Source organism: Dasypus novemcinctus, chromosome 13, assembly GCF_030445035.2.
Source record: "Dasypus novemcinctus isolate mDasNov1 chromosome 13, mDasNov1.1.hap2, whole genome shotgun sequence".
In the NCBI taxonomy this organism is placed as follows: domain Eukaryota; kingdom Metazoa; phylum Chordata; class Mammalia; order Cingulata; family Dasypodidae; genus Dasypus; species Dasypus novemcinctus.
This window is the reverse complement of record NC_080685.1, coordinates 99,201,710-99,221,006: the sequence shown is the minus strand read 5'-3', so window position 1 is coordinate 99,221,006 and position 19,297 is coordinate 99,201,710. Positions and strand designations below refer to the sequence as shown.

Below are 19,297 nucleotides of genomic sequence, written 5' to 3'. Positions count from 1 at the left end.
AGCTTCAAACTTCTCTTCTGCAGCTTTCTCACCTCTTAGCCTTCACAGAATTGAAGAGAGTTAAGACCTTGCTCTGGTCCAGGCTTTGGCCAAGGGAATGTTGTGGCTAGTTTAATCTTCTATCCAGATGACAACCAACCTTCTCCATATCAGCAATCACGTCAGTTCACTTTCTTATCGTTCGTTTGTTCACTGGCGCAGCACTTTTAATTTCCTTCAAGAACTTTTTCTTTGCATTCACTTGTTTGGGACATAAGGCCTAGCTTTCAGCCTATCTCGGCTTTCAATATGCCTTCCTCAATAAGCTTAATCATGTCCAGCTTTTGATTTAAAGTGAGAGATGTGCGACTCTTCCCTTCACTTGAACACTTAAAGGCCATTGTAGGGTTATTAATTGGCCTAATTTCAATATCGTTGTGTCTTAGGGAATAGGGACGCCCAAGGAGAAGGAAAAAGATGGAGAAACAGCCAGTCAGTAGAGCAGTTAGAACACATACATTTATCCATTAAGTTTGCCAACTTACATGCACTCAGTTCATGGTGTCCCAAAACAATTATAATAGAAACATAAATGATCACCGATCACGGATCATAACAGATATAATAATAAAAAGTTGAATTACCAAAATGTGACGTAGAAACATGAAATGAGTACATACTGTTGGAAAATGGTGCTGATAGACCTGCTTGATGTAGAACAGCCACAAACCTTAAATTTCTAAAAAATGCAACATCTGCAAAGGGTAATAAAGCAACGCACAAAGAAACAAAATATGCCTGTACTATATATAATCAAAATTTTTCATTTCTGCCTTGTGAAACATACAATGATATCATCACCTATAATCAGTCACTCCAAAACTCTTAAATCTTAACTTGTTATTTCATTTGTTCATCCAGAACTAAGACTGAGGCAGTCTGTTAATCACAGCTTAGGACAGTGTCAAGAAATAAAAGTCAGGGGGAGGAAAAAACAGTTAAGTACAGAATACACAGAAAACTTTTTGACATGATTCTTAAAACTCAGATTCATGACTTTTCCAGATTGTTTCTTCATAATAAAAGTAGTGTTACAAGACTTTAAAACGTGACTGTGAAGAAATATCACATCCTAAAGCAGTTCCCTTTTGCAACTCACAGATCATGATGTTCATTTCTTCAACTGTGAGAGCAGTAAGTTTAACAGAGACAGAGACTGTTGAATCGTTTTATGCCAGCAGCTAGTTTTAAAGTGTTTCTTTAATTACATGTGTCCAGAAAATTTCTAGCTAATTAAGAGTTGAAGTGAAATTAATCAAAGAAGACTCCACTAAAATAACAGATTTTTGACATGCAACCATGCTTGCCAGCCCAACAGCAGCAGCAAATTAGTGGCCAAAAGAGGCAATAGTTACAACGGCAAAGAGCAGCCTCAACTTTAATCGGGAAAGGTGTCAAGAAAAGAATTAAGGAATCGTCAATACTGGATAATCACTATAATATAGAAGGGAACAGCAATGTGGAGCTGCATGGAATGCCTGGGCTCAAAAGCCAAAAACAAGCAGTCTGATTTTTTAATAGGTGAATAGCCTCCTGTATTAATAGTCCATGAGCCACTAATGCGTAGTTTGGGAACAGAATGTGTTGCCAGCCCAGACAGAACTAATGGTGCTTTTGCTACTAACTAAACTGCTGCCCATAGTCTCAATTGTTTTTTGTCCATGAAAACAGAAATCCTTTCTTCTTTCATTATGTACCCAAGATATCTCTCACTTATTACTATTTCAATAAAAAATTTAATAAGTTAATATTAAGTATTTGTTAAAATTAAAGAATTAGAACATCAAGTTCTTGGTGGTCATATCATTCTGGTACAAATACCACTGACATTGCTATACTATATGAGACTCTCAGCATCTTGTCCCAGATATCAAAGAGTAGTGGTACATGCAAGGAATTTTGAGGAAGCAAGTGTGAACGTCAGAGAGTGCTAGAGTCCTGGATAATTTAGGATCATTTGGATTTCTTCCTATATCAAAGAGAACATCAGTAGGATCTGTATATGTCAGGGTTCGATCAAGAAACCAAAATCACATAGCAATCTGAACAAAAGTTTAACACAAGGAATTACTAACCATTATAGGGGAATAATGAGAATGGTAGAAGGAGGACTCTAAAGAATACGGTAGGGTTGAGGAAGAGAACCCAAGGAAGGAACTCTTGGAAGGGGGAACAACTCCCCAAGGCTAGGATTCAGACCTTCTTGAAGAAAGCACGGTTTGCAGCATACTGGATGGGGGTGAAGTTTGCTGGGTTCCCAGGGCAAGAGCCACCCCACAGTTGCCAGGAAAGAAGGAAAGACCTCTCCAAAGTTCAGGTGGGTCAAGGCTGGCAAGTGGGCACAGAGTCAGTGTGTCACAAGACAACTCACAAGCAAGGTGATGAAAGGCCACTGGACATACACAGTTCTACATCAAGAAGGCCACCACAAACAACCTTCTGGGATAAAAGCAGGCCAGGGCTGACAGGTGGCCATCCAGAAAGAGTGGGGGCTTCAGAAGCCCACTCATTAGCAGTACAACAAGGTCTGAGATGCACAACAGTGTACCTGTCAAGAAAGGCACAGAAAACAACCTTCCAGGATGCTGGACAGCTAAAGCTGAGGAGCAGATACACATAGGGAGTCGGGGAGTAAGAAGCCTGCTCTGCAGTAAGCCTGGGGTGCTTTGGTATCTTCAGCAAGGTGTCACCAACCTATTTGGACTGTAAGCTTATCAAGAGACTGTGTTCTGAGTACATGGCTGGGACAGAATACCTTTCACAACAGTGCAGCAAAGGCAAGTAGAAACAAAATCAGTAGCCCATTGAAAAAAGGAAGTTCTAGAAGCCTCTACCCTCCTGCAATGCTTCTCCAGCACTCTACTGTCAAGATTAACAGCATGCTTACTGTAAAGGAAAAATACTTAAAGGCTCCAACTCATTATCACAGAACAGAAAATGAAAGAAGAAACTTGAAACTAAAGGGCAACAAATGGATAACTGGCACAACTTCTTAAAACCCAGAATTCCCTATCTAAGAGCCCCAGGAATTTCAGACCAATCTTTTTTTTTAGGAGGTACCAGGGATTGAACCCGGGTCTTCACATGCAGGAAGCAGGCACTCAACAAATGAGCTACAACCGTTCCCCAAGGCCAATCTTAAAAGGCAGCAGTTTCCCCAAGGTTGATGAAAATACAACTGGTACCAGTTAAGTGGTATAATATAAAATACACGTTGATATAAGAATAGACACATGTCACAAAAGAGAAAATCCTTAATGGCAATGCATATGAAAAATTAATACATAATAAAGATGGTAGGTTCAATATCATTGGGAAAAGGTTAGATTATTTAAGAAATGATCTTAGAAGCGATATCTATTCAAATGAAAGAAAAGTAAAATAGAGCACCATCTGATATCCTTTTCAAAAAAATATTCCACAAATTATTAAAAAGAATTTTTAACTACAATAATAATCAATAATAATCTTTAAATATATAATCAAGGGAAGTGGACTTGGCCCAATGGTTGGGGCATCCGCCTACCACATGGGAGGTCCACAGTTCAAACCCCGGGCCTCCTTGACCCATGTGGAGCTGTCCCATGCGCAGTGTTGATGCGCGCAAGGAGTGCCCTGCCACGCAGGGGTGTCCCCCATGTTAGGGGAGCCCCACACGCAAGGAGTGCGCCCTATAAGGAGAGCTGCCCAAGCGCGAAAGAAAGTTCAGCCTGCCCAAGAATGGCGCCGCACACACCGAAGAGCTGACACAACAAGATGACGCAACAAAAAAGAAACAGAGATTCCCGGTGCTGCTGATAAGGATAGAAATGGTCACAGAAGAACACATAGCAAATGGAAATAGAGAGAAGGCAACTGGGGAAGGGGAGAGAAATAAATAAATAAATAATCAATCAATCAAGACTGGAAACCTAAAATCTAGGTTAACTATACTTGAAAATATTTAAAAATGTTTGGTAAAAGATATAAAATATCTCTTAGCAATTCTAAAATATCTATATATATGTATAAAATATATGTGTTTACATATGTAGGTTTGTCTATGAATAGAAGTATTATCAATGTATGGATTGTATATATGCATTGTATTTCCTAATTCTAGCTGCTCAAAGAACCTAGAAGAAAGTAACAATAAGTATACTTACTGTCCAGATAGTGATCAATATATCAAACAGGGTTCAGGCAGAAAATGAACTCTACACAGTAAGAACTGGGAAGGTCTTGTAAAGAATTAACTATTGACACAGTATTAACCATTAAAATGGAATAAAAGAGAATTCAAAGGAATACCCTAGGGTTGAATGAGAGCATTTAAGGAAGGAACAAACTTGGAAGGAAAGCCTCCTCACCAACACTAAAACTTAGATCTCACTGGAGAAGTAAGGCTGCACTTAGCTGAGTTGCACTGGGGTCACAGCTGATCCACGGTTGGAGGGCCAAAGTTGGTGGGCAAGGCAGCAACTGGCAAGCAGAAAACTCCCTGCTGTGATACCAATAGGTAAAGGCTGAAGGCCCAGAGCCCTGGCAGATACTGGTAACAAAATTTTCTAGTGGGTGAGTTCCACTATGTGTCCCACGCCCACTCCACTAGCAATGCAGAGCAAACAGAAATGGGCAGAACCACCTGAAATTATCTCCTGCAGTGTCCCTCCAACACTCTCTCTATTGATTAAGCTTATGCATGCCAGCTGGAAAAGGAGATCCAACAAGGCAACCAAGGGTGGATTTGGAGATAAGGGGCAGATAATTGATAACTGGCACAATCTCTAATACCCTTCCACACTAAAAGCAACCAGGTATCTCTTTAAAGAAATGGCCAATAATGGGGCTACAGCAGAATAAATTCAAGGTGAGCACTGAACATCTTGTTATGCCTGAAAATAATGAGTGCCCTGAAAAATATGATGGGATCAAATTACAAGGACACAGAAGCCATCATAAAGAAGCTCCTATGGGTCACAGTTGGGAGAATTTAAACATTAAAATAATTAAGTATATCAATGAATTCTAAATTACTATGAAAAAAATAGGTACCAGTTATAAATATGAGTTCTTATGAATGAAAGAGAAAAAGGCAGAGATAAAGGAAGAGAGGAGGGTAATGGTAAATATGGTGCTAGAATTTAATAATCACTATTTTATAACCATCATGTAAAATTTGGTTTGTGCAAAAATCATCAACAGCCGTTAAATCTAAGGTGCAATTTTGATGAAGAGCACAATATTTTGATGACCTTAAAAAGTTTCTCCCAAAGCCCTGCCTATTCTTTTTTCTTCTTTTTTTTTTAATTGTATTTTTTTGAAGATACACAGAGCACAAAAAAATGTTAGATTAAAAAAATATAAGGGGTTCCCATACCCACCCACCCCCACCCCTCCCACATCAACAACCTCTTCCATCACTGTGCCACATTCATTGCACTTGGTGAACACTTGGAGCACTGCTGCAGCACATGGATAATAGTATACATTGTAGTTTACACTCTCCCCAAGTTCATTCACTGGGTTATGGCAGGATATACAATGTCCAGCATCTGTCCCTACAATATCATTCAGGACAATTCCAAGTCCCAAAAATGCCACCACATCACAGCTCTTCTTCCCTCTCCCTGCCCTCAGCAACTACCATGGCCACTTTCTCCACATCAATGCTACAATTTCTTCTATTACTAGTCACAATAGTTCTATAGTAGAATCCAGTAAGTCCACTTTAATCCATATTTTATTCCTCCATCCTGTGGACCCTAGGATGATGATGTCCACTCCACCTCTATATCAAAAGGGGGCAGCCCTGCCTATTAACTGTAACAAAGAAAAAAAAATGATTAAATAGTTGGTGGTAGTCTCAAAAATAGCCCCCAAATATATCAGATCCTAATACTTGGAACCTGTAAATATCACATTATTTGGAAAAAGGGTCTTTGCAGATGTGATTAAGTATCCTGAGATGGGGAATTTAGGAAGAGAAGTCATTTGTGACTATTTCCTTGTAAGAATAAAGGAGTTTGTGAGTTTTGTTTTGTTTTTTAATTAGCCATGTGGGCAATAAATGCCATCACAAGCAACTTTATAAAAGAAAGTCAGGTTTCACAGAAAGATTTGACTATATTAGCCTTAGAGAGAAGGGCAATACAGCCACAAGCCAAGGAAGGCAGAGCACCAGAAGCAAGAAGAGACAAGGAACTGATTCTCCCCTAAAGCCTCTGAAAGGAGCTAACTGGAAGGAGCTAATACTTATTTCAGCCTAGTGGGGCCAATTTCGTGCTACTGACCTCCAGAACTGTGAGAAAATAAATTTTGGTTGTTTTAAGCTACGAGTTTTGTGTTAACTTGTTACAGCAGTCACAGGAAACTAATATACAGTAGAAAAACTGGACGATATCTTGACCAGGTGATACAAATTATCTGAGGGCAAATGGATATCATGTGCCTTCACACGTGATACTTTGAGAAGGACACATCACCTTTGTGGTATCCAGCAATAATATATAATCTGACATTAAATAAGAGGAAACACCAGAGAAAACCAAAATGAATAAATCTCTCTGAAAAAAAGTCAGGAGGGCTATAGTCATTTCTGTTGAATGGACCACCTAAATGTAAAACAGTTTTCTGTACTGCCCCACCTTTCTGTATTGACCCCATCTGGCTCCCTGGGGTGAGATACCCTAGCAGGGAAGAAATAAAATTTTAAAAAACAGAAGAGGGCAGATGATTAAACTGACCTGCTATAGAACAGGAGGGATCCAGAAGAGAAAAGGAAAATGGGCACTGAGTGAGAGAAGGGATTTAAATAAATCATAGGTGCTGGGGAGAAAATTCTGCACAAACAGAGCAGATTAGGGTTTCTGGAGAAGATGAAACCATTATTTTTTTAAAGGAGGGCGAGAATCAGATGAGAGCTGGGAAAATCTGATCAGTTAAACACAGACTATTCTAAAGGTCTAAAATAAGTTGGATCAAACAACAAAAAAGTATGTAAACACAAAGACAATCAACAATAAAACCCAGAAACTGACCTTCAGAGTTAACACATCAGATAATCAGAAGCCTAGAAAACAGCAAAAAATTAAGCCATGCTTAAGAAACAAGAAGATATGGCTCAATCAAGAGAACAAATTAAAATTTCAGAGGAGATACACAACTTGGAAAAACTAATAAAAGAAGTTCAAACAAATCGCTGAAATCAATACAAGGAGATGAAGGAAAATATGAATAAAGAGATAAAAGATATTAATAAAACAATTTATGAGCATAAAGAAGAATCTGAAATTATTAAAAGAAATATAATGGAAATTATGGAAATGAAAGACACAACAGTAGAATTAAAAATACACTAGAAAAAAATACACTAGAGGCAAACAACAGCAGATTTGAAGAGGCAGAAGAAAAAATCAGTGAACTAGTAAGACAAGACAATCAAAATCATATAGTCAGAAGAACAGATAGAGACAAGAACAGAAAAAAATTCAGTGGTGTCTCAGGGATTTTAGTGACAGTAAGAAGCACAAAAACATACACGTCATGGGTGTCCCAAAAGGAGAAGAGAAGGGAAAAGGGGCAAAAAGAGTATCTGAGGAAACAATGGGCAAAAATTTCCCAACTCTTATGAAAGATATAAATATTCATGCCCAAGAAGCACAACATATATTAGGTTATGAGAGACCTATTCCAAGACCCATACTAATCAGAATGTCAAATGACAAAGATAAAGAGAGAGTTCTAGAAGTAGCAAGAAAAAAGCAGTTCATTACATACAAGGGAACAAGGTTTCTTCACAGCATCAGAAACCATGGAAGAAAGAAGACAGAGGGATGATATATTTAAGATACTGAAAGAAAAAATCCTGTCAGTTAAAACTTCTTTATAAAGAAAAACTGTCCTTCAAAACTGATGGAGAGTCTTAAATATTCAATAAACAAACTCAGAGTTCATCAACAAGAGACTGTCCTACAAGAGTTACTAGAGAGAGTTCTGCAGATTGCAAGGAAATGACAGGAGAGAGTGGCTTGGAGTACTGTGAAGAAATGAAGATTATCAGTAAGGGTAATTAAAATGTTAAACACAAAACCAAGAAATGCTGTATCCTCAATATATAATTCTACCCTTTAGTTCCTATATGATTCAGGATGCAATCGAACAAGAAAAATGTATATTTCCTGAAAAGGGACATGAAAAATATAAAGTGGTAGAATGGGGGGAAAAACACATAAAGAGGAAAAATAGATGGACATGGAAGCAGAGAGCATATTGGCTACTGAAGTTAAGTTGGTATCTTTTCCAGAGAGGGCATCACAATCCCAAAGTAATCAAAACTGAGGAATGAACAAACATAAGGGGGCAATGCAACCAAAGTAGACTTATTATTGTAGTAACAGAAGAACTTGTAAAATTGATATAAAAATAGTGGTTACCAGAAGTTCTGAGGGGAGGGAGAGGGAAGAAAAGGCAGAACATGGAGCATTTTGGGGGTATTGGAATTGTTCTACATGATTTTGCAAGGGCAGATAAAGGCCTTTATAAATTTTTTCAAAACCTATAAAATTGCACAGTGGAAAGTGTACACCACAATACTGAACTATAGACCAGGACTAGTAACAATGCTTGAATATTTGTTCATCAATTGTAAAAAATGTACCACACTAATATAAGATGTTATTAATAGGGGAAAATGTAAGAGGTGAAGGGGTGGGGTATATGGAAGTCTCCTACATTTTCAATGTAACTTTCTGTAATATAAAACTTCTCTAAAAAATGAAGTTTAAAAAAAACCAACTTGGTATCTTTCAAACTAGTGGTGTCAAATGTAGGTTGTGTAATATAAACCACAGGGTGACCACAAAGAAGGAATTTTTAAAATATAAAGAAATACAGTTAGGAAAGGATTAGCAAGATAAATGACAAAGATGAACTATACAGAAAAGGAAATTGCAAGAAAAAAGAGAAAAACAAGATATGACAAACAAGGACCAAAGAAGACAATGGCTGAAATAAGTAATAACACTGAATGTTAACGGGATTAAACTCCCCAAACTAAAGATACAGATTGGCAGAATGGATTTTTTTAAAAGCATGATCCAACTATATGTTCTTTACAAGAACATATAACCTTAAACCCAAGACACAATCTGAAAGTGAAAGGTTGGAAAAAGATATGCTCTGCAAATAGTAACCAAAAAAAGACCAAAATAGACTTTAAGTCAAAAAGTATTATAAAAAAGACTTCTGGGAAGATGGAGAATTAGAGAAGCAGACAGATCACTTCTCTCAGAGAAAATAGAGCTAGAGGACAGACAGAGACTGTCTGAAGGGCTGCTCTGGGGCTCAGGATACCAGGGGAAGGCAAGATACCACCCAGAAGAGAGAGGGGCAAAGGAAAGGAGTTTCAGCTGGCTGCAAAAATCTCATGAATAAAGCTACAGCACCAGTAGCTTAGGGCCTATCCCCCAGCAAACAGCAGTCTGCAGACTGTGGACTGCAGTGGCTGTGGACTGAGGGGGTCCCCAGTAAAGGGGAGATTGAGGGAATCAGCCTACAACAAGCTTGGTCTGCTGCACTGGAGAGGTCCCACACTTCCAGGCCAGGTGGGGCCGTGACATTGTTTACACTGAGAGCCTGCAGGGAGGTAAAGATAATCTGCCTTCTCAAATACAGAGCTGGTTGGTGAGGACACAGAGGGAGGAAGAGAGCAGCTGGCCAAGGGAAGAGATCAGCTTCTGATGAAGTTTGTGATACTTGGCCAGCCCCGAGGACACCACTTCTGCACCACCTAGTATATAGAGTTACACTGAATCCATTTCCACCTAGCACCCAGGGTCTGAGCTGAGAGGTCTGCCAAAGGGCACCATCTGCTGGCAGACCAGAAAAGTGCATGAAAAGAAAAAAATAATAAATATATTAAGAGGCAATCACGTGTCTTTACGACCCACCCTTTCCAATGCCCTAGGAAAGTGGCCTGCACCCCATTACTGGGTCCTTAGTCCTGGCTTGAGCAATCCTAAATGTATAGAATAAGTTAAATCAAGAGTCAAAGAACAGCAGTACTGCATAGCTACTTAACCATAAATCCCTAGGTGAGAGAGAAACTGAACATCAGAGGAAACTCAGCATAATAACCAGATGCCTAAACATCAGAAAAATATCAAGCCATACTGAGAAAAATGGAAGCTAAGACTCAAGGAAAGGAACAAATAAAAGCTCTGGACAAGAAATAGGATACGTTTTAAAATACAAGAGAGGCACACAAGAGCATATTCAAATCATGGAAGAAAAATCAGCAACACAGAAGACAGAACAGCTGAAATAGAAAAGAGAGAAAAGAATGGAAAAAATTGAGCTCAGGAGTTGAATGATAGCACAAAGCACATCAACATACATGTCATGGGAGTTCCAGAAGGAGAAAAGAAAGGAAAATGGGAGGGAAGAGTATTTGAGAAAATAATGGCTGAAAATTTCTCAACTCTCATAAAAGGCATGAATATATGTCTCCAGGAAGCAGTGCGTAATAAAGCCAAACAGGCGGCGGACTTGGTCCAGTGGTTGGGGTGTCCATCTACCACATGGGAGGCCCACAGTTCAAACCCCGGGCCCCTTTGACCCATGTGGAGCTGGCCCATGTGCAGTGCTGATGCACGCAAGGAGTGCCCTGCCACGCAGGGGTGTCCCCCGCGTAGGGGAGCCCCACGCACAAGGAGTGCACCCGTAAGGAGAGCCGCCCAGCGTGAAAGAAAGTGCAGCCTACCCAGGAATGGCACCCCACACACAGAGAGCTGACACAACAAGATGACACAACAAAGAGAAACACAGATTCCCATGCCACTGACAACAACAGAAGCGGACAAAGAAGACGCTGCAAATAGACACAGAGAACAGACAACTGGGATGGGGGGGAAGGGGAGAGAAAATAAATAAATGAATGAATAAATGAATAAACAAATAAATAATAAAGCCAAATAGACTTACCCCGGACACATAACATATAGAATGCCAAAACCCAGAGATAAAGAGAAAATTCTGAAATCAGCAAGGGAGGAGCAAAATATCACAGAAAAGGGAACTCTAATACAACTTTGTGCAGATTTCTCTTCAGAAACCATGGAGGCAAGAAGGCAATGCTATTGTTTAATTATGGTACGGAAAGAGAAAAATGGCCAGCCAAGAATTCTTTCTCTAGCAAAACTGTCCTTCAAATGTAACAGTGATTTTAAAATAGTCACAGATAAACAGAAACTGAGTTCTAACACAAAAATTCAGCTCTGCAGGAAACACTAAAGGGAGTTCTACAGCCAGAAAAGAGGAGAGACAGGCTTGGAAGAGAGTACAGAAGTCAAGACTATCATAAAGGGTAACCAAAAGGGTATAAAAAAGTACAAAAATAAGATATAGCATATGAAAGCCAAAGGATAAAATGGCTGCAGTAACTAATGCCTTTACAGTAATAACACTGAATATTAATGGATTAAAATCCTCAATCAAAAGGCTGATAAAATGGATAACAGAACATAAGCCATTCATATGCTGTCTACAGAAGACTCACCTTAGACCCAAGGATACATGCAGACTGAAAGTAAAACATTGGAAAAAGATATATCATGTAAGTAGTAACCAAAAGAGAACACGGTAACTAAATTGGAGTCAGACAAAACAGACTCTAAATGCAAAAAAGAAATAAGAGATATAGAAGGCCACTGTATATTAATAAAAGGGAAAATCCACCAGGAAGGAGTAACAATCATAAATATCTATGCATCTAACCAGGATGCCACAAAATATATGAGGCAAACTCACAAACTGCAAGGAGAAACAGATGTCTCTACAATATTAGTTGGAGACGTCAACACACAACTCACATCAATACACAGAACAACTGGACAGAAGAACAATAAGTAAATAGAGAATTTGAACAATATAATGAACAAACTGGACCTGAAAGATGTATACAGAACATTGCACCTCAAATCAGCAGTTTATATATTCTTCTCACAACTGCTCCTGGATGTTTCTCCAGGACAGACCATATTCTAGATCACAACACAGCTCACAGCTGCCAATCAACTGAAGAAGACTGAAGTTATACAAAGCACCTTCTATGATCATAATGGAATAAAGCTGGAAATCAAAAACAGGCAAGAAAGGAGAAATTTTACAATTATATACACTAAACATTGTATATACAATTATATACACTAAACAACACAATCCTAAACAATCAGTGGATCAAAGAAGAAATTGAAAGAAAAATTAGTAGATATCTTGAGACAAATGAAAACAAGAACACAAGTTAATAAAACTTATGGGATACAGCAAAGGCAGTGCTGAGAGGGAAATTTATAGCCTTAAACACTTATGTTAAAAAAGAAAAACACTAAAATCAAAGAACTAAATGAATAACTGGAGAAACTAGGAAAAGAAAAGCAAACCATGGGAAGCAGACTTGGCCCAATGGATAGGGCATCCGCCTACCACGTGGGAGGTCTGCGGTTCAAGCCCCAGGCCTCCTTGACCGGTGTAGAGCTGGCCCATGCAGCTGATGCGCTGTGGAATTCCTACTCAGTGGGGAAAGGTTGAAATCTTTCCCTCTATGATCAGGAACAAGACAAGGATGCCCACTATCACCGTTGTTAGTAAACATTATGCTAGAAGACCTAGCTAGAGAATTAGGCAAGAAAAAGCTATTAGCTATTAGAGCTAATAAATGAGTTCAGCAAAGTGGCAGGATACAAGATCAACAAAAAAAAATTAAGAGTGTTTCTATATACTAGTAATACACAAGCTGAGGAGGAAATCAAGAAAAAAATTCCATTTAAATTAGCAACAAAAAAACTCAAATATCTAGGAATTAATTTAAGCAGGAATGTAAAGGTTCTGTATTCAGAAAACTATAAAACACTGCTTAAAAGTAATAATAATTAAAAAAAGACCTAAACAAATGCAAGGATATTCCACCTTTATAGATTTTAAGACTAAATAACACAAAGATATCAATTCTACACAAATTGATTAATAGAATCAATGCAATACCAATCAAAATTCCAATAGCCTACTTAACAAAAATAAAAACTCTGGGGAAGTGGATTTGGCCCAACGGATAGGGCGTCAGCCTACCATATGGGAGGTCCAAGTTTCAAACCCAGGGCCTCCTGACCATGTGATGAGCTGGCCCATGTGCAGTGTTGATGTGCGTAAGGAGTGCCGTGCCACGCAGAAGTGTCTGCCACATAGGGGAGCCCCACACACAAGAAGTGTGCCCCATAAGGAGAACTGCCCAGCACAAAAAAAGTGCAGCCTACCCAGGAATGGAGCCGCACACATGGAGAGCTGACACAGAAAGATGACGCAACAAAACAAGACACAGATTCCAGGTGCCATTGACAAGAATATAAGCAGACACAGAAGAACACACAGCGAATGGACACAGAGAGCAGACACCTGGGGGCGGGAAAGGTGAAAGAAAAATAAATAATAAAAAAGAAAACTCAGGTAACAAATTTGTTTGGAAGGAAAGGGGTCCTGAAAAGCCAAAAGCATCCTAAAGAAAAACGAAGTCGGAGGAGTCACACTTTCTGAACTTGAAATGTATTCTAAAGCTACAGTGGTTAAAACAGCATGGTACTGGAATAAAGATAGACAATGTTGATCGACAGAATCAAATTGAGAGTTAAGAAACAAACGCTTATCTCTATGGTTATTTGACTGTTGTTAAGCCTACCAAGTCCACTTTTCTGGGACAGAACAGTCTCTTCAACAAGTGGTGATGGGAGCAATGGATATACACAGCCAAAACAATGAAACAAGGACCCCAATCTTTCTCCCTATACAAGAATCAACTCTAAATGGATCAGAGACTTAAACATAAAATCCAGGACTATAAAACTCCTAAAGATAGGACCTTACATTAGGCAGGGGTCTCTTAAACATTACACCCAATGCCCAAGTAACACAAGAAAAAACAGATAAATGGACCGCCTCAAAATTAAACACTTCTGCACCTCAAAGGATTTTGTGAAGAGGGTAAAAATGCATCCTACCAATGGGAGAAAATATTTGGAAATCATACATCCAACAAGAGTCTAACATCCAAGATACATAAAGAAATGTCACAACTCAACAATAAAAAGACAAATGACCAATTAAAAAATGGGCAGAAGACCTGAATAGACATTCTTCTAAAGAAGAAATACAAATGGTGAAAAAAAAAAATGAAAAATTGTTTAATGTCACTATTATTAGAGAAATGCTAATCAAAGTTAAAATGCGATATCATTTCATACCTACTAGACTGGCCACTTTTTAAATAATCAGAAAACTACAAGTGTTAGAAAGGATATAGAGAGATAGGAATGCTTATTCACTGTTGGTAGGAATGTAGACTCATACAGCCATGTGGAAGTCTGTTTGGCGATTCTTACGGAAGTTAGATATAGATCTACCTTGTGACCCAGCAATACTGCTACTAGGTATATACGCAGAAGAAGTGAGAGCAGTGACATGAACATATATCTCCACACCAATGTTCACAGTGACATTATTCACAATTGCCAAAGATGGAAACAACCCAGGTGTCCATCACCTGACAAATGGATAAACAAACTATGGTATATACACACAATGGAATATTATTCAGCTATAAAAAGAAAGGAAGTCATGAAGCATATGACAACATGATGAACTGGAGGACTTTATGTTGAGTAAAGCAAGCCTGGCACAAAAGGACAAATATTGAATGAACTAAGTATAAGAAGTAAACTATGGAGTTAATAGCTAGAATATAAATCACCAGAGAATAGAATGTGGTTAGAGAATGCAAAGCTGAGATTTAATCTGTGCAGAATTGGTAAAAAGCTATTTGTAAATATTTGGAAATGAATACAAATGGTGAAAGAATATCATAGGATTTGTAGTTTGTAGAGCTAACATATGTGTATGATAGTATTTTGTTTTGTTGCTTTTTTTTTAGAGTAATCAAAATGCTCAATTTTAACTGGAGTGATGAATGTACAAATTTGTGATTATACTAAATGCAACTGTACACGTTAGATAAATATTATGATTTATGAACAAAAAAATAATAGTGTGGGTTAGGGAAAATTACTGTAAATATAAGATACGGACATAGCTAGTAGTAATGCTTTCAAGATGGTCATTCATAATTTGTAACAAATGTTTCAAAACAACATTTGTGGTGATGATGTGATGTATAGGAGCCCTGTATGATGATATGCATGCTTGTTTTGTAAGTTCACAAATTTTACTATACTCTTACTGTTTAAGTATGTTCATGTATGAATGATACACTTCAATACATGTTTTTAAATGAAAAAAGGGTATTATAAGAGACAAAGAAAGGCACAATCTATAGTAACAAAAGGGGAAATCTACCAAAAAGACATAACAACCATAAATATTTATGCACCTAGTCACAGTACCCCAAAATACATGAGGCAAAAACTGGTAAAACTGAAGGGAAAAATAGACACCTCTACAATATTGGTTACATATTTCATTACCATTATCATCAATAGGCAAAACACTTAGACGGAAGATCAATAAGGACAATTAGGAACAGAAGGAAACTTCTTCAACATGATAAAGGGCATATAAGAAAAGGACATAGCTAACATCATACTCAATGATTAAAAAAAAACTGAAAGCTTTCCCTCTAACATCTGGAACAAGACAAAGATGCCCACTGTCACCGTTGTTATTTAACATTATACTGGATGTTCTAGCCATAACAGTTAGGCAAGAAAAACAAATAAAAGATATCCAATTTCCAAACTGGAAAGGAAGGTGTAAAACTTTCATTATTTATAGATGACATGATCCTACATATAGGAATTCCCAAAAACCTACAACAAAGCTACTAGAGCTAATGAGTGAGTATAGCAAAATGGCAAAGTACAAGATCAACATGCAAAAATCAGTAGTATCTCTACACACTAGAAATGAGCAATCTGAGGAGGAAATCAAGGAAAAAATCCTAGGAATAAATTTAACCAAGGATGTAAAGGACAAGTACACAGAAAGTTACAAAACATTGCTAAAAGAATTGAAAGAAAACCTAAATAAATTCCATGTTCACAGATTGGAAGACGAAAATGCCATTTGGAAGACGAAATGCCATTAAGATATCAATTCTACCCAAAGCAATTCACAGATTCAATGCAATCCCAATAAAAATTCCAACACCCTTCTTTACAGAAATGGAAAAGTCAATCATCAAATTTATTTGGAAGGGTAAGTGTCACTGAATTAGTCAGCCAAAAGGAAGAAAGTGTTACAGCTGTGTAAATGCTATAGATAGACCAAGAATTGAGAAGTGATCAGTGGATTTAGAAAAATGATTGTCATTGGTGAATTTGATTAAGAACAGTGTGGAGGGCAGCGGACTTGGCCCAGTGGTTAGGACATCCGTCTACCACATGGGAGGTCCGCGGTTCAAACCCCGGGCCTCCTTGACCCATGTGGAGCTGGCCCATGCGCACTGCTTATGCGCGCAAGGAGTGCCCTGCCACGCAGGGTGTCCCCCGCGTAGGGGAACCCCACGCACAAGGAGTGCACCCCGTAAGGAGAGCCACCCGGTGAGAAAGAAAGTGCAGCCTGCCCAGGAATGGCACCACACACATGGAGAGCTGACACAACAAGATGACACAACTAAAAGAAACACAGATTCGCGTGCCGCTGACAACAACAGAAGCAGACAAAGAAGACGATGCAGCAAATAGACACAGAGAACAGACAAGCGGGGTGGGGGGGAAAGGGAAGAGAAATAAATAAAATAAATAAATCTTTAAAAGAAAAAAAAGAACAGTCTGGAGGGAGTGTTGGGGCAAAAATCTCACCGGAATGGGCTCAAGACAAAATGTACAAACAAACTGGGACTGGAGAGTAGAAAACAATTTTTGCAGGAGCTTTGCTTTAAAAATAAGCAGTTAAAAAATAGTATTTAGAGGAATGTGGTTAAAGTATTTTGTTTACTGAAATAAATTCTGGTATGCCTGTATGCTGGTAGAAAGACCCATTTAAGAGGCAAAAAATGATGATGCAAGCAAGAAATGAGAGCTTAGCCAGGGACCATAGTGATGACCTTGAGTAGAGAAGAGGGTATAGGATCCAGTGCCCAAAGTAGTCTTAAATTAAAGCACTGACACTTCATCCATATAACGGGTGAGGTGATATGTGCTGTTGGGAGCTTACAGTAATTCTTCTCTATTACTATTTTCCAATCAAACAAGCAGCTCATATAAGTCACAAATCTGCTTCTCTATGTGTTTACTGCCCCAGCTCCAGGATCAAAGTTCCAAACTCCCTTTCTCTGTTCTACTGACGAGGCCCAATCAAAGCCTCAACCATTATTTAATTGTAAAAATTAAACCTCTGAATCCAATATAATCTAATATGCCCAGAGGAAAAGACCAGTTCACAAACGTAATCCGGTACCTATTTCTGGAATTCATAAACAATATCAAACTGCTACTGGCACCACATATAAAGCCATCTTGAAAAGTAAGAATGACATTAGAGGACTCACACTTCCCAATCTTATACTATATTCCAAAGCCGCAGTAATAAAAACAGCACAGTACTAGCATAACAATAAAAACAGATACCAATGGAATCAAACTGAGAGTTTAGAAATAAAATGTCACATCTATGGCCACGTGATTTTTGACAATAGTGGCCAGTCCACTCAACTGGGGAAAGAATAGTTTCTACAACAAATGGTGCCTGGAAGACTGATGTCCATATGCAAAACAATGAAGGTGGACTGCTATCTCAAACCACATACAAAAACCAACTCAAAATGGATCAAAGACCTAAATATAAGAACAAAAACTATAAAACTCCTAGAAGAAAACATAAGGAAGCACCTTCAGGACCTTGTTTTCAGCAATTTCTTGGACTTCATGCCAAAAGCATAAGCAACAAAAGGAAAAATACATAAATGGTACCTCATCAAAAATTAAAAACTTTTGTGAATCAAAGGACTTCATCATTGTGATAGTTTGAGATTATTTTTTTGTGAATCCCAAAAAGAGAAGATTATGTTTGTAAACTAATCTAGTCTTCTGGGTGTGGTGCTCATAACTGTATTAAATTCAGTGAGGGCCTCTAATAAAGTTTACTTGATAAAATCAATTTAGGGCTTCCAATTGGGCCATGTCAGTAAGGCATGACTCAGGTTGAATCCCCGCCCCTTTGGTGGGCTGTTACAAATGGACACTCACTCAAGAAGATGCACAGGAAGCTCTATCATTTTTAATCCTGGGGCCCTAGGGAGAAATGAGTCATTCGACTGATAGTTTGCAGCTGAGAGAGAGAAAGCCCTGAGAGACAAGTCCTGTGCCAGCCTGCAGTTGAGAGAGAGAGGGGAAGGCTGAATCCTCAGAGAACAGCAACCATCTTGGCAACTGACTTGGTGAAAAAGCAAACTTGATTGAGACTCTACAGCCTTGTAACTCTAAGCTTTCACCCCAGATAGATACCCTTTTTAAAAGCCAGCCTATTTCTGGCATTTTGCATCAGCACCCCTTTGGCAGACTAATAGAATCATTAAAAGTAAAAAGACCATGAGGTGCAGCGATGCTCAGAGATGTATTCACCAAATGCAATGAATGTCTCATGACGACTGAGGAGAATGTTGCTATGGGGGGAGTAGTGGGATGAGGGGGGTGGGGGGTATATGGGGACCTCATATTTTTTTAAAGTAGTATTTTAAAAAATGAATAAAGACAAAAAAAAAACTTTTTTTAAAAAGTAAAAAAAAAGTAAAAAGACAACCTACATAATAGAAAAAATATATGGAAACCATATATCTGATAAGGGTTTGATATACAGAATTAATTTTTTTAAAAAAACCTCCAACTCAACAATAAAAAGACAATCTCTTAACTAGCAGAGGCATTACATGGGTATAAAAGTGATTAAAAGGGAAGATCTAAGGACATGTACAGTACTACAAGGAAAGCTACAAAATGTAACATGAGAGAGTATAACATGGTAAAACCACATATGAAATATGAATATAGGTAATATTGCACATATAAGACTTTTTTACAAAATATAAATAGGAATAAACTACAGAGTCAGAAATAGAATAGCAGCTATGTACAGCATGGGAAGCATAGAGAGATCAAGAGACTATAAAGTTTTTTGTTTGCTTTTTTATTATTATTGGAATAATGAAGACACTCTAAAAATCATTGATGAAATGTACAACTATGTGATTATAATTAATACTACTAATTGTACACTTTGG

The 19,297-nt window shown here is 38.2% G+C and overlaps 1 protein-coding gene across 13 annotated transcripts in view; it reads right to left on the bottom strand.

Annotated features, from left to right (window-relative positions):
- The window catches only part of RPS6KC1 (ribosomal protein S6 kinase C1), a 237,492-nt gene that overhangs the window by 166,604 nt on the left and 51,591 nt on the right, over nucleotides 1-19,297 (bottom strand). The gene's annotated exons all lie outside the window — the stretch shown is intronic.